The sequence below is a fragment of the Leuresthes tenuis genome, unplaced genomic scaffold (assembly GCF_036924035.1).
Source record: "Leuresthes tenuis unplaced genomic scaffold, fLeuTen1.0.hap1 SCAF_23, whole genome shotgun sequence".
NCBI lineage: Eukaryota > Metazoa > Chordata > Actinopteri > Atheriniformes > Atherinopsidae > Leuresthes > Leuresthes tenuis.
The window spans coordinates 10,104,639-10,116,645 of record NW_027325377.1 but is presented as its reverse complement, the minus strand read 5'-3'; the positions used below and the strand labels follow the sequence as shown (position 1 = coordinate 10,116,645).

At 39.2% G+C, this 12,007-nt stretch overlaps 1 long non-coding RNA gene across 3 annotated transcripts in view; it reads left to right on the top strand.

Moving 5' to 3' along the window:
* LOC140282634 (uncharacterized) overlaps positions 1 to 11,514 on the top strand; it is a 65,985-nt gene extending 54,471 nt beyond the window's left edge. Inside the window, exons 3-4 of one of the 3 annotated variants that reach the window (XR_011909940.1) lie at positions 7,120 to 8,546; positions 9,362 to 11,514. This is a non-coding gene — a long non-coding RNA (uncharacterized lncRNA). Of the gene's footprint in view, positions 1 to 7,119; positions 8,773 to 9,361 lie in introns of those variants that run through there. The other 2 variants (XR_011909941.1, XR_011909939.1) reach the window with 2 other exon arrangements.
* The last annotated feature ends 493 nt before the right edge of the window (positions 11,515 to 12,007 follow it).

Below are 12,007 nucleotides of genomic sequence, written 5' to 3'. Positions count from 1 at the left end.
GCCTAGTGTACAACCTGTCTAGTTATTTGACGAAGTATCCTTTTTGTCATATAGGATTTTGCTCCAGGTTCTTAGAACATTCATTTTGCTAAATACCTTGCTGGGACCTATAGAAGCAAAAGATCCAATTGTACAATTAAAGACTAAAGTTGCAGTAGATGAAATTGGGAAATCTGGACTGAGATTTAAGAACTCAACATGCCACTGATACCAAACAAGTCCAAACGAATCCAAACAAGTTGTGAGTATTTGAAAGACTCCTTAATCCTGGTCCTGGTCCTGGTCCTTCTGGGGATTCAATCTATGACACTGTTTATCTCGGAATAATATAATCAAAAGGAATTTAACGTAAACTACTTCACTGTGCAACCATTTTTCAAATCATTATGCATGAAAACATTTTAAAAAAACATATCCTACTGTTTCTCCCTCTCAGCTGTTATGAAAAGCAGAAAAAGGTGAGGTACGGTATGTGTGGACCCACCCATCATACTTTTCAATGGTTCAGTGACTTCTTCCAGACTTGTTTAACAGTGTTAGTTAATGTGGAAATTAGTTTAATGCTTGAGTCTTTTCTCCAAACCACCAATTTGGTCCTAATACATATGACCTGAAAAACCTGATTGTCTTTAGAAAAGATATTTAATACTGAACAACTGCCAATACTTTTTGAGAGTGACTAATCATTTGCACACAGACTGCTTACACTACTGCTAGCAGACCACAACGGGAATCTTTCACTAAGATTCAGTTTGCCTCCACTTTCTAAAATAACACTTACAACTCGAAATCAGGAGGTCTGTTTTGAATTGGGGAAGTTTGCTTTTCGTTGAAAAGTCATAGTGGTGACTTGAGAGAGGATTTTCTAGAAACATAATCACATTTACTGAAACACCACTGCTCATTCTAGGAAGCTGTCCTGTCACAGAGCCAAGAGGGAAGTTGAAAATTCACAAATTTTCTCATGGTAACTGCTTTAGCTGAATTACTGTTGTGTGCATGTGTGTGCATGCCTGTGTGTGTGTGTGTGTGTGTATGTGTAAGCATTCATGTGTATGTGCAGCCAAATTACATTCATCACATAGCTGTTGTACGTCTAGCAGGAAAGTCAGATTGTTAGTTATAAGATGAGATTGTTTTGGTCCCACATCACCAATAATGACATGTGCATGTGTGTGTGTACTTGCATGAGTTTATTCTGAGTCATCACTTTTTTGGCCTACAGAGAAGTGTGTTTGACTCAAAAAACAACTGCAGTGCAATCCAGATAGGTCTCAGGGGAGTTTTAAGAGTGTGACTGTGTGTGTGTGTGTGAGCTGGTAGGAAGTTTTGGGGATGAGTGGGTGCTCTTATTGGAAAAAGAAATTACTAAACTGGCTTACTGAAACTGGGTAATGTGTCATGATTATGTCAGCCCCTCAACCTCGTGATCCCACCATGTCCACACTCTTTAAAAAAACAACACTGAAGGCAGCATCCTCTAAACTATGATATCGGCCTTGTTTTTACTTTGATACTTAGATTGGCATCATGACTCATGTGTACTCATCCAATCCCAACGTTTATACCTCTGGATTAAACCACTCTATCCATCAATGTATCCTGCTGATATGAGCATACACTAACAGTTTTTACATCCCTCCATTAATGTTTCATTCTCCTTCTTTCTTTCTGGTAGTGTCTTTCTCCATTGAAGATGTGAAAAGCACTCCCCCCCCTTCTTTTTTATGGCATGTTTTCCAGTTAACTTCAGATCTATGAGCAGCTACATGCTGCTATTTTTATTTGGCTTCCAATTGGCCTGTTAAGATTGTTTATCTGTGTCCAATGAAGAAGGACTGTCAGCCAGACTAGTTGGCCACCACAGCGTGGGGAGGGGAGTAGAGCTGAGATCCGTTCCCGGAACTCTGCCCAAACAAAGCCAGATGTTTGAAATTCTCCAGAAGGAGAGGTTTTGTTTTGTCCTCTGTTCTTTCCAGGATGGAATATAAAATGAGGAAAAACACATCAGCCAAGTTGGTTTTCTGGAAATGCAGGAACTTTGAGCCTTATTTATTATGATGTGGACTTGTTTTTTCTGAAAATAAACAGTGGCCTGCAGTCTGAGATGTTGATCACTCTTGGCTGTGTTAGTTTGACATTGCTGGTCCCTTAAGATTAAGTCTATAGAATAAAATGTCATAGTGGATAAAGATCTGTTTTGTAATGGAGTATGTGGTAAAAATAATGAAGATTCTCCAGTACATCTATTGTCTGTGATTTTCACCCATGCTTCTTCATTCTTTAATGTGTTTTATACATTGTCCCCTTTGTGGTTAAAACGGTTGTTATCCCCCTTCAAGCTGAAACTAACTTTAAGCTAATCAGTATTTGAACTGTGCATTGTATAATCACTTATGGTTATGCATGGTTAGGTTTGTGGAAAATTGCAATAAAGTCTGTGTACTTTTGATTGAATACCCAAATCCTTCCTCTGTGTGAGGTGAGGTGAGTTGAGCTCAGATGGAAGCCCTGAGGCCTGGTAATGTTAGTCACCCTGTGACTTTTAACTTTAGAAAAACTTCTTTATTACACTGAAATGTATCTGTGCAATTCATTCACATTTTCCACAAAAAAAAACTTAGAGTATAAGTCAAATGTTTTTTTCCTAACTTGCTTAAAAACAATGTTTTTTTAATCTCTTATTATTTTGTTTATATCAAATTATCAAAATATTTTGAAAAATCAAGTCTAAAGAGTGGTTAGCACCATCGCCTCACAGCGAGAGGATTCTTGGTTCAACTCCTGGCTGGGGCTTTTCTATGTGGAGTTTGCATGTTCTCCCCGTGTATGCGTGGGTTCTCTCCGGGTACTCCGGCTTCCTTCCACTGTCCAAAAACATGCAATTTAGGTTAATTGGTGTCTCTAAAAAATTGTCCTTAGGAGTGAGTGTGAGCGTGTGTGTGGTTGTTTGTCTCGTTTGTCTCTGTGTGGCCCTGTGATGGACTGGTGACGTGTCCAGGGTGTACCCCACCTCTCACCCAATGACTGCTGGGATAAGCTCCAGCCCCCCTGAAACCCGACCGACGGATTAAGCGAGATAGAAAATGGATGGATGGATAGATGGTCTAAAGAGAATGAGTTTCAATGACAACACAAGCCTGAAATTTCTAATTTTAAGCAGGCGAGACTGTCCTCTCCTAAATGTGCCCATGTGGCATTTGTGCATACAGGCTGAGAAGGATTATAATCACATGATATACAAAATATATGACCTTTTGTGGTTATGAGAGCAACAACACGTGAAGGAGTTGAAATGCCATCCATGACATCCATGTTGTTTGAAAATAATGTAAACTGACAGTTACCATGGTCCATTTCCAACCCAAACCAAGTCATTTTGATGTTTAACCCTAACTAAGTGATGAACAACCTAAAGCCAATCAGGGAATGACAAAGTTTGGTTGTAGCTGTGGTAACCTGTAAAATGGCATTTATATAGGAAAGAATAAGTGGGTGTGTCATGAACAAAGGGTATGAACAATTAATAGATACTGTATGACCATTTCAGTTTGAGTAATTGTTGAGGCTGACAGTTGCAAAACCAAACAGCAGCTGGTTCTGAAGTTTCATGGGCGCATTCATTCTCCACAGCTTTTCATTTAATGTGATGTTTTCTCTAGTACCTCTTAAGACTAATTTTAAATCACATATTGTTATGCAATCTGTTACTCATATAAAAATGATGGTCGGTGCCGTTTTATGAGGAGTAAATATTACAATTGGGATCATATTTAGTGGATGACTGGCCAAAATGGCAGTAAATCATCTGAATGCAATGAGGTGCACTCTCAGGATTTCTACAGCATTAGAATAGTGAGCCGTGATAATGATGTGTTGCATAATTCTCTCATTTGTGGTGTGTTCCATCTTTATTATCTGGAGTGCTTTGTTACTTTACGCTGTCATTCCTGTCATCAGTCAGGTGAAATCCATCAAGGAAAAAGATTTCAAATCCAGAAATTAATTCTGAGTTACCATTCTGCCTTGCATGCACTTCTCATTTGTGTCATCTGGCATGTCTTTACACAACAGCTGGTAATTATACTATAAACTGCACCAGGTTTTAAACCATGACACAAAATGAGTTTGGAAAATTAGTTTTTAGTATGAAAATATAGTACACATGCTTTGTGTGTGCGTGTGCTTGTCTGTGTTGCACTGAGGCATAACTGCCACTCTGACTTAAAGAATTGTAATACTTCTTCTTTTAGATTGATGTTCTTCGCTGCTGCAATCAGGACCACTTTCATTAGCACATATCTACATGCTATATCTCAATGTTCCCCTCTCTTTGTTTTTTTTCTCTGCGTGACCTCTGTCTGAACCAAACTATTGAGGCACCTTTATTATCAGTACTAATGCTGGAGGGCTCATGATTGTTTGTCATGGTTTAATTTTGTCTTGGAGAATATGATTTTCTTTGCTATTATGCTTTGATGTTGTAGTATGGCTTAGAATGAAGAAGCCAAAGGGTCAAAATTTTATATTAGAAAAATAATATAAATGGCTGGTCACCACTGTAGTTATTGGTGAAGATGTTAAAGTTTCATGTGTTATCTTAAAAACTCCTACAAAATCTGGTCAAAATCTGATCCACACAGAGAACTGAAGAAAAATAACATTTTCAAATGAAAAATTCCCTACTTGTCACATTTGTAAGCACTTATATATTGTAGTATATTTCAGTTATGCAAAATTTTCTACTGCTGCTTGAGAGAATGGTGATGTCTTATCAATATTTGGGATGCTTCAGTAGCAAATATTGTATTGAGTTGAAACTCGCAGTCAAAATCAGTAAAACACCTCGCAGGCAAAGATGCTCTTTCTCAATAACAGGTCCACTGTTATACCTACTGTTATATATGTTTTTGACAAGCACTGCAAGGCCTTCTTCTTTACTCTCGCTGCTCTATCTGCAATCTCTATAACCTCGTATGGTCCAGAGCCATGTACAGCAACAGAGTCTGGAATTGGTTCCTCCAACCATGTCACTGTGAAACACATAATGCTGCATTCCTGATATTCCTGCTGTGTCCTCATCAGCGCTCCAGACTCCTCCACTTTATTTTCCAGTGATCAAATAAGAAGATTGTTAAACTTTCTCCCTCTTTCAGTCTTACCCTTCACCACAGACATCTCTCCAACTTGTTTGGATTTTGGGTCTCATTCTGGACATTTGGAAAGCGCCATCTACTACTCCTACATTTAAATAGCTTTGTTATTGACATGTAACTTATTATAAGAGATGTTAAAGGTGTCAGAAGTGTCACGACATGTGGCGTGGAGGTGATGATAGAGGATCCAAATGCAGATATTAACTGAAAACTTGATTTATTCTAGTGATCCAAAAAAAATTCCAAAAATAAAGAATCTTAAAATTAAGTGCTTGATCAAAATTCATCTACAGTTCCCAAACAAACCACAGGTGCTTCAATGATGTCTTTATTCAAAGCTGCCCAGGATGAGATTCACTTGTCAAGAAATTTTACATGAGACTGTCAGGTTAGCAGTTGAAGCATATGTGCTTGTACAGATTACATATTTGTGCTCCAGAAAAATCATATTTGTAGTGTTTTTGTATTTGTGTGCTTTTTAAAATTATGCAGTGGTATCATTCAAATGTTTGAGAGGGCTGTGTTTTTTCTAGACAATTCTGATATTGTATCAAACAAAGCCTTAGTCAAACACCAGCACTAAATTGGATTGAATTTCATAGTTGAGCAGCTCTGTGATTCAAAATCTGTAAAAGAATACTGCTGGATCTATCTAGCATATTTGCCATCCCATGTCAGTGTCAAGTCACTCCAATTTTCCTGGAACAGCTAAGTATGAACAATAAAATGGCTAAGAGGGGTGGTGTCTTGATGGGAAAGGAGAATTAGTTTAATGTTGGCGGCCCTGAGGTTCTTGATCTATCTGACAGGCTGCCGGCCAGGGGAGAAGTCCACTGGGAGAAATTAGAGTAGACACGGAAACAGTAGGTGACAAATGTTTTTTAATGCCGTATATGGAATTAGTCCTCACTTACAGTAACAATTTATTTCCACCAAACTACAGTGTATACCTTCTTAGGTAACAAATGCTATGTGATATTCATCGCATTCATTGAGATTTACAATTCATGAGAAATAGTTGAACTTTTCTCTTGTTTCTCACACTTGATATCAATACTAAACTGATAATAAATGATTACAGCTGACCTCATTGTCACTGCAATCACCCCATAATGTAATTGTCAGCTTTAAGTTACTCTAAAAGCATTTTTTATTATTTTAGAATTAAAATAATAATTTTATTAAATTATTAAGTTTATTAAATTACAATATGGGGGTGTCAAATGTAAGAGATGTTGTGCAACCAGTTGCATGTTTAATAGTAATCATCATATCCTACATGAAAATTAATCGAAAGACTTAAAGACTGTCGAGTCGCTAGTAGGAAGGAAATCCGAAGTTTATCCCAACTGCTAAGAAATTCTCCTTCACCATTCCCGTCCCACTACACAATGAAAATCTGAAATGTGACTTTTGTGTAATCATGACTATCTCAAGCTATCTCAACAGCTTAGAAAAAAGAAAATAAAAACAGCTCTGATGCGTTACTTTATTTTCTCTAGATCTGGGATGGTTTTCTGTGGAGGTTATCATTCTTGGACCCAACAAATTTTTTTACCATTTTTACCAGCAACTCACCCACACTTTTATTTTTTACTTGAGGGTGTAATGATACAAATTGTTTGCCACATGTGACTGGTGGCCCAAACATCTTTGTGCATCTGTTTGATTAATGCTGTTCTCCTTCTTAGATACACCTTCCTTTCCATTAATTCATTCATCTAATAATTTTCTCTGAATCATTCCCATTTCAATACCTCCGTCAAGGAGGGATCGAAATGTGGGTGATTCAGAGAAAATTAATTGAATTTAAAAGTCCTTTTATGTCAGAGGCTTATTGACTGGTTTATAGGAGTATGGTACCATGACTCAGCAAAACTGGAACCAGGGGACAAGAAAAATAAATCTTACTATAACTTGCAATCATCATCATTTAATGTAATTTCAACCTCTCTCCTTGCAGGCACAGAGGCAGCATGGACAGACAGACAGATAGTCAGAAAGATGGAGGGGGAGGAAGGATGACATCACTGTCAGCTGTGGGAGCCACGGCCTGCTGCTCATGTCAGTGGTGTGTCTGTATGTCACTTCCTGGGAGAAAATAGAACAAGAAGCCAGAGCGAGAGCCTGGCCTCAACTCCACAAGGAAACCTTTCTCCCACAAGAGCTAAAGAAGAAGTGTGTGGGGGTATGTGTCAATGTAAGTGTGTGCCCCATACTCACCCGTGCTTTCACACTGTATAGGGTTGGTGTTAGCTCAGAATGTGCATCAGCATATACTGCTGTTTGCATTTTATTTGTGTTCAAATCTCACAGTTTTAAACCTTTTTAATAGCTTGTGATTGCTTCTTATTTTGACAGTGGTGTCTAAAGGTAGTTACAGTGGTGACTCTATGGAAACAAAAGCAAAAATGTCCATCCTTATTGAGTCAGAATTTATTTTCCCACATAAGAGAGTTAACTGTTCGGGCAAAGGCACAGATTTAAGAGAAATTTCTGATTTGGACGGAGGGCTGAATTGAAGACAGGACTACAACTTCCATTTTCAAATTTATGAACATATATCACAAAATCAGAAACTGTTATTGCTTTGATATGAGCATTTTAAAATAGTTTACATGCTTTGAATCATGGGGTTTTGTGCAATGATATTCTTTTGTGTAAAGTTTGGAAAGTGGCTGATCGACTGCCTTTAATGAGCATGGATGGTGGTCTTTATGTAATTTTCTCTAAAGGCTGAATTTATTCATCCAATTGAGCTACATACATTGAATGACCTAAGCATATGGTCAGTTTCTCATTATGATGAGTTAGTGATATTAAAAGTTTTGATGGTTTTGAACAAAAATAAATAAGAGAGAACAATTTTTAGAAATTCAGTTTAGAGAAGCAAACGAGATATTGAAAGTGTGCATACTTCATTCCACTGTGGAAAAAACAGCCTTGTTGGACTGCAATCTGCTCATCGTCTGAATTATATCGTAAATCCTTTTTGTGTAATGTGCCATTTACTTCATGCTTTTGGCCTTGACCTTTGTCCTACCTAACCTAGTGCATCAGTGTTGGTGGTTTTTGCTTTCAGAGTGCTTTAGTAACAACAGTATTGAGTGGGACCATTTAGATGTAATGTTGCCCTCATGTGCCCAAATGTAGAATTACAGGATTCAGGCTATGAGATTAAACCGTGTGATAGCTTGACAACATATTATGTCTTCAAATTTAGCACCTGATTTGTTCAGCTATGAGATAATGTTCAGCATTCTCTCCTTTCCAGAGCACCTGTTCTCCTTAACCAACTATACTGTGTTATTAAAACCACAAATAAAAAACTGGCAACCTGGCATCACCTCCAACGTCTCAGATCATCTGACACACAACTTTCAGACACATGTAAGTGCCACTGAGACAATGTAATGCATGTATTTGGTTTCTTTGTAGCTTTGTTGTCATGACAACCTGGTCAGTTACGTAAGTGCTGGGCGCAGGTTCTCACAAACGACACTGTACAGAGGTCTTTGTGCTGTGATACGAGATACCACACACACTCACACACAAACACGTATATACTGTCAATGTTTGTACAATCTTCTGCTCGTTTGTCACAATAAAGTGAGTTTAACAAGTTATGTTATCCAGTCAAGCTTTAAAAAGTTATTTTTCATCAAGCAATTGTAAAAAAAAGTGCCTGCTGGGTTACACACCCAGTAACTTTTATTTTTCAATTTTGTATTTTATATTTTCAAAACTCCAACAATTAAAGAAATCCTGCTTATTTTAATAGATTTTATTCCAATTTATCATTAGCTAATCACATCCATTTAACAATAATTGTTGTTTCCTCTTTGTACCCAAATGAATGTAAATTCATTTTTGTCATAGATTTGTATTTTGTAACAAAAATTTGAATTTTTTTCTGGTGCTACTATGTAGGCACAGTTCTATTCTGCACAGAAATAACTCTATTGTCATTGTTTTAATGGGTTTATATGTTGCACTACTATATTTTAGGGAGTTTTTACACCTTGGGGTCTCTGAACCCTGCATTGCATGTTAATGTATATATGTGAATGTAAAATTACTTTGAAATTACTAGAAATGGGTCATCATTCAATTTATACTTTACAAAGTGATGGTAGATCATAAGCTTAGCAGCCACTAGGCGTTGTCCATCCGTCCATCCATTTTCATCTTCTTATCCGAGACAGGTCACTGAGGCAACAGGTAAAGGAGAGAAACCCAGACAATCCTCTCCTCATCGACACTATCCTGCTTCTCCTGGGGGATCCAGAGGCGTTCCTACTTATAATTCCACCAGGAAGTCCTGGGTCTGCCCCAGGGCCTCCTCCCAATAGGATGTGCCCAGAAAACCAGGAGGTATCATAACCCGATGCCCGAACAACCTCAGCTTCCTCCTTTCAATGTGAAGGAGTAGTGGCTCTATTCCCAGTTCCCACCAGATAGCCAAGCTCTTCACCCTATCTAAGGCTGAGCCCAGCCACCTCTTTCATTCTTTCGATCATTACCCAGACTTCGTGACCATAGGTGAGGGTCGAAACAAAGATTGACCAGTAAATTGTAAGTGTTGCCTTCTGGGTCAGCTCCCTCTTTACCATAACGGACTGGATGCAACTGGTCCATCTCTTGCTCCAACCTGCCATCAGTCATGAACAAAATCCCAATATACTTAAACTCCTCTGTCTGAGGGTTGTCCGGAACCCAGAGAGAGCATTCCACCTTTTTCCAATTGAGAACCATGGCCTTGGATTTGGAAGAGCTGACTTTCATCCCGGCTACTTCACACTCAGCTGCGTGACTCCGGTACCCCATACTCCCTCAAGACCCTGGTCAAACTCCCATGATCCCCTCAGTAACTCTGCAAGGGTAAAGATCTGGTCCACTCTTCCACGACCTGGGCAAAAACCACACTGTTCCTCCTGAATCTTGACAATTGGTTGGAGCCTCCTCTCCAACACCTTGGAGGAAACTTTACCGTTGAGGCTGTGTAGTGTGATCCCTCTGTAGTTGGAACACACTCTCCGGGCCCCTCTCTTAAATAGGGAACCACCACCCTGGTCTGCAACTCCACAGGTGCTGACACAGACCTCCATGCTACATTGAAGAGGTGTGTAAGCCAATACAGCCCCACAATGTCCAGAGGATAATGCATATCAGGGCGAATCTTGTGCACCCATGTCAGCTTTTTAACAACCTCAACAACTTCTGCAAAGGTTATGAACAAGTCTTCCCCCATGTCCTCAGACTCTGCTTTCTCAATGGAGGACGTGCTAGCCAGATTGAGATCCTCAAGTTGCTTCTTCACCCGCTTCTCAAGCACAAACTGTGAAGTTTCACTTTCTGAGTTGTCAAATGGTTTGCCAGAATATCCTTGAGGACAATCGAAAGTCCTTCTCCACAGTCTCCCCGAATTCCTCCCACACCTGAATTTTAGCTTCAGCAACCACCAATACTGCAGCCCTTTTAGCCACTCAGTACCTGTCAGCTGCTTCAGGTGACTCCTGGGACAACCAAGCCTGAAAGACCTCCTATTTCATGGGCATTGAAGTCCCCAGAAGAACAATGGGATCCCCAGGTGACACCCCCTCTAGGATGCCATCCAGAGACTCCAAGAAGGCTGGGTAATCTGAGCTGCTGTGTGGTTCATACGCACAAACAACAGTCAGAACCTACCCTCCTGCAACTTGCAGCCACAGTGAGGGGACCCTCACGCTACAGAAACGACAGAATATGAGAGTACAGGCCCTCTCCAGTAGTTTGGTTCCAGAGCCATCACTGTGTGTGGAGGTAAGCCTAACTATATCTAGCTGGCAACGTTTTCTCATGCCTTGGTATCCTGGTCTCTGTCGGACTACTCCAGATAACATATCCATGTTTCTCAAAACCAGGATAATACCTTTTTCAAGATCCTGAAAGCAGCACACTTTCATGTGCAACAAATTACCAATATATTCCAGTAATCCAGCCATACCCAGAATACTGGTATACCTGTAAAAGTAGTTGTTTAAGTTCAAGGAAATGTTTTGTCAGTTTCACATGTATATTGGTGTGTTCATACTGCATGTTGATTCATACCTGTAAGACAGTTACAGGTAGTTACATTCAGTGTCACATATCTTTAGCTCAGAAAAGTTACATCTATGATGTCAAAGGTTTGAACAATACACTCACAAATGCTAATATGTGAAAATGTATTCAATCATGTACAGGGTATTTCCACTCTGTTGTCATGTGGACTTCTGTGTTCTTCACCGCAGTATTGAAGGCAGCAAGACGAGGCTGTGAGTATTAAACATGGTTTGAAACAAAGTGAGCGTTAATCCTTTCTCACTGTGTTTGTGATGTCAAAAGTAGCATTATGCGTCCGTATGTAGCCGACGACAGCTACTTTGAATTTCTCTTTGCATCAGTGTCATGTACTGTCAGCTTTTCTCGTCGTGATGTCTATTCTATTTGAATTCATCCCTGCTGCTGTAGGCAAATTTTCACATGCCAGCTGTCCATGACACTGTGCTGCTATGACAACAGCATTTATGCTTAATGCAGACTCTCTCCAAATAAATCTCCCCCTTTCTTTGACAGAATGACGTGGTCATGTTGCAGGAGACTAAGACTGAACTAATCAAGCTAATAATGTGTGTGAGACATGACCAAATGACTTTACATGGTGTCTTTGTAGTTGTGATTATTATTGTTAGGTTCTTTTGAAAGGAATAGGCCTTCCTATTTACAGTGTCAATTGCTTGATTTTATTATATAGAATCAGAACTGCAACAACAATTATGTTTCAATGATGGCTGAAACTGTATGAGGCATATAACATTTGAAAAAGCTAT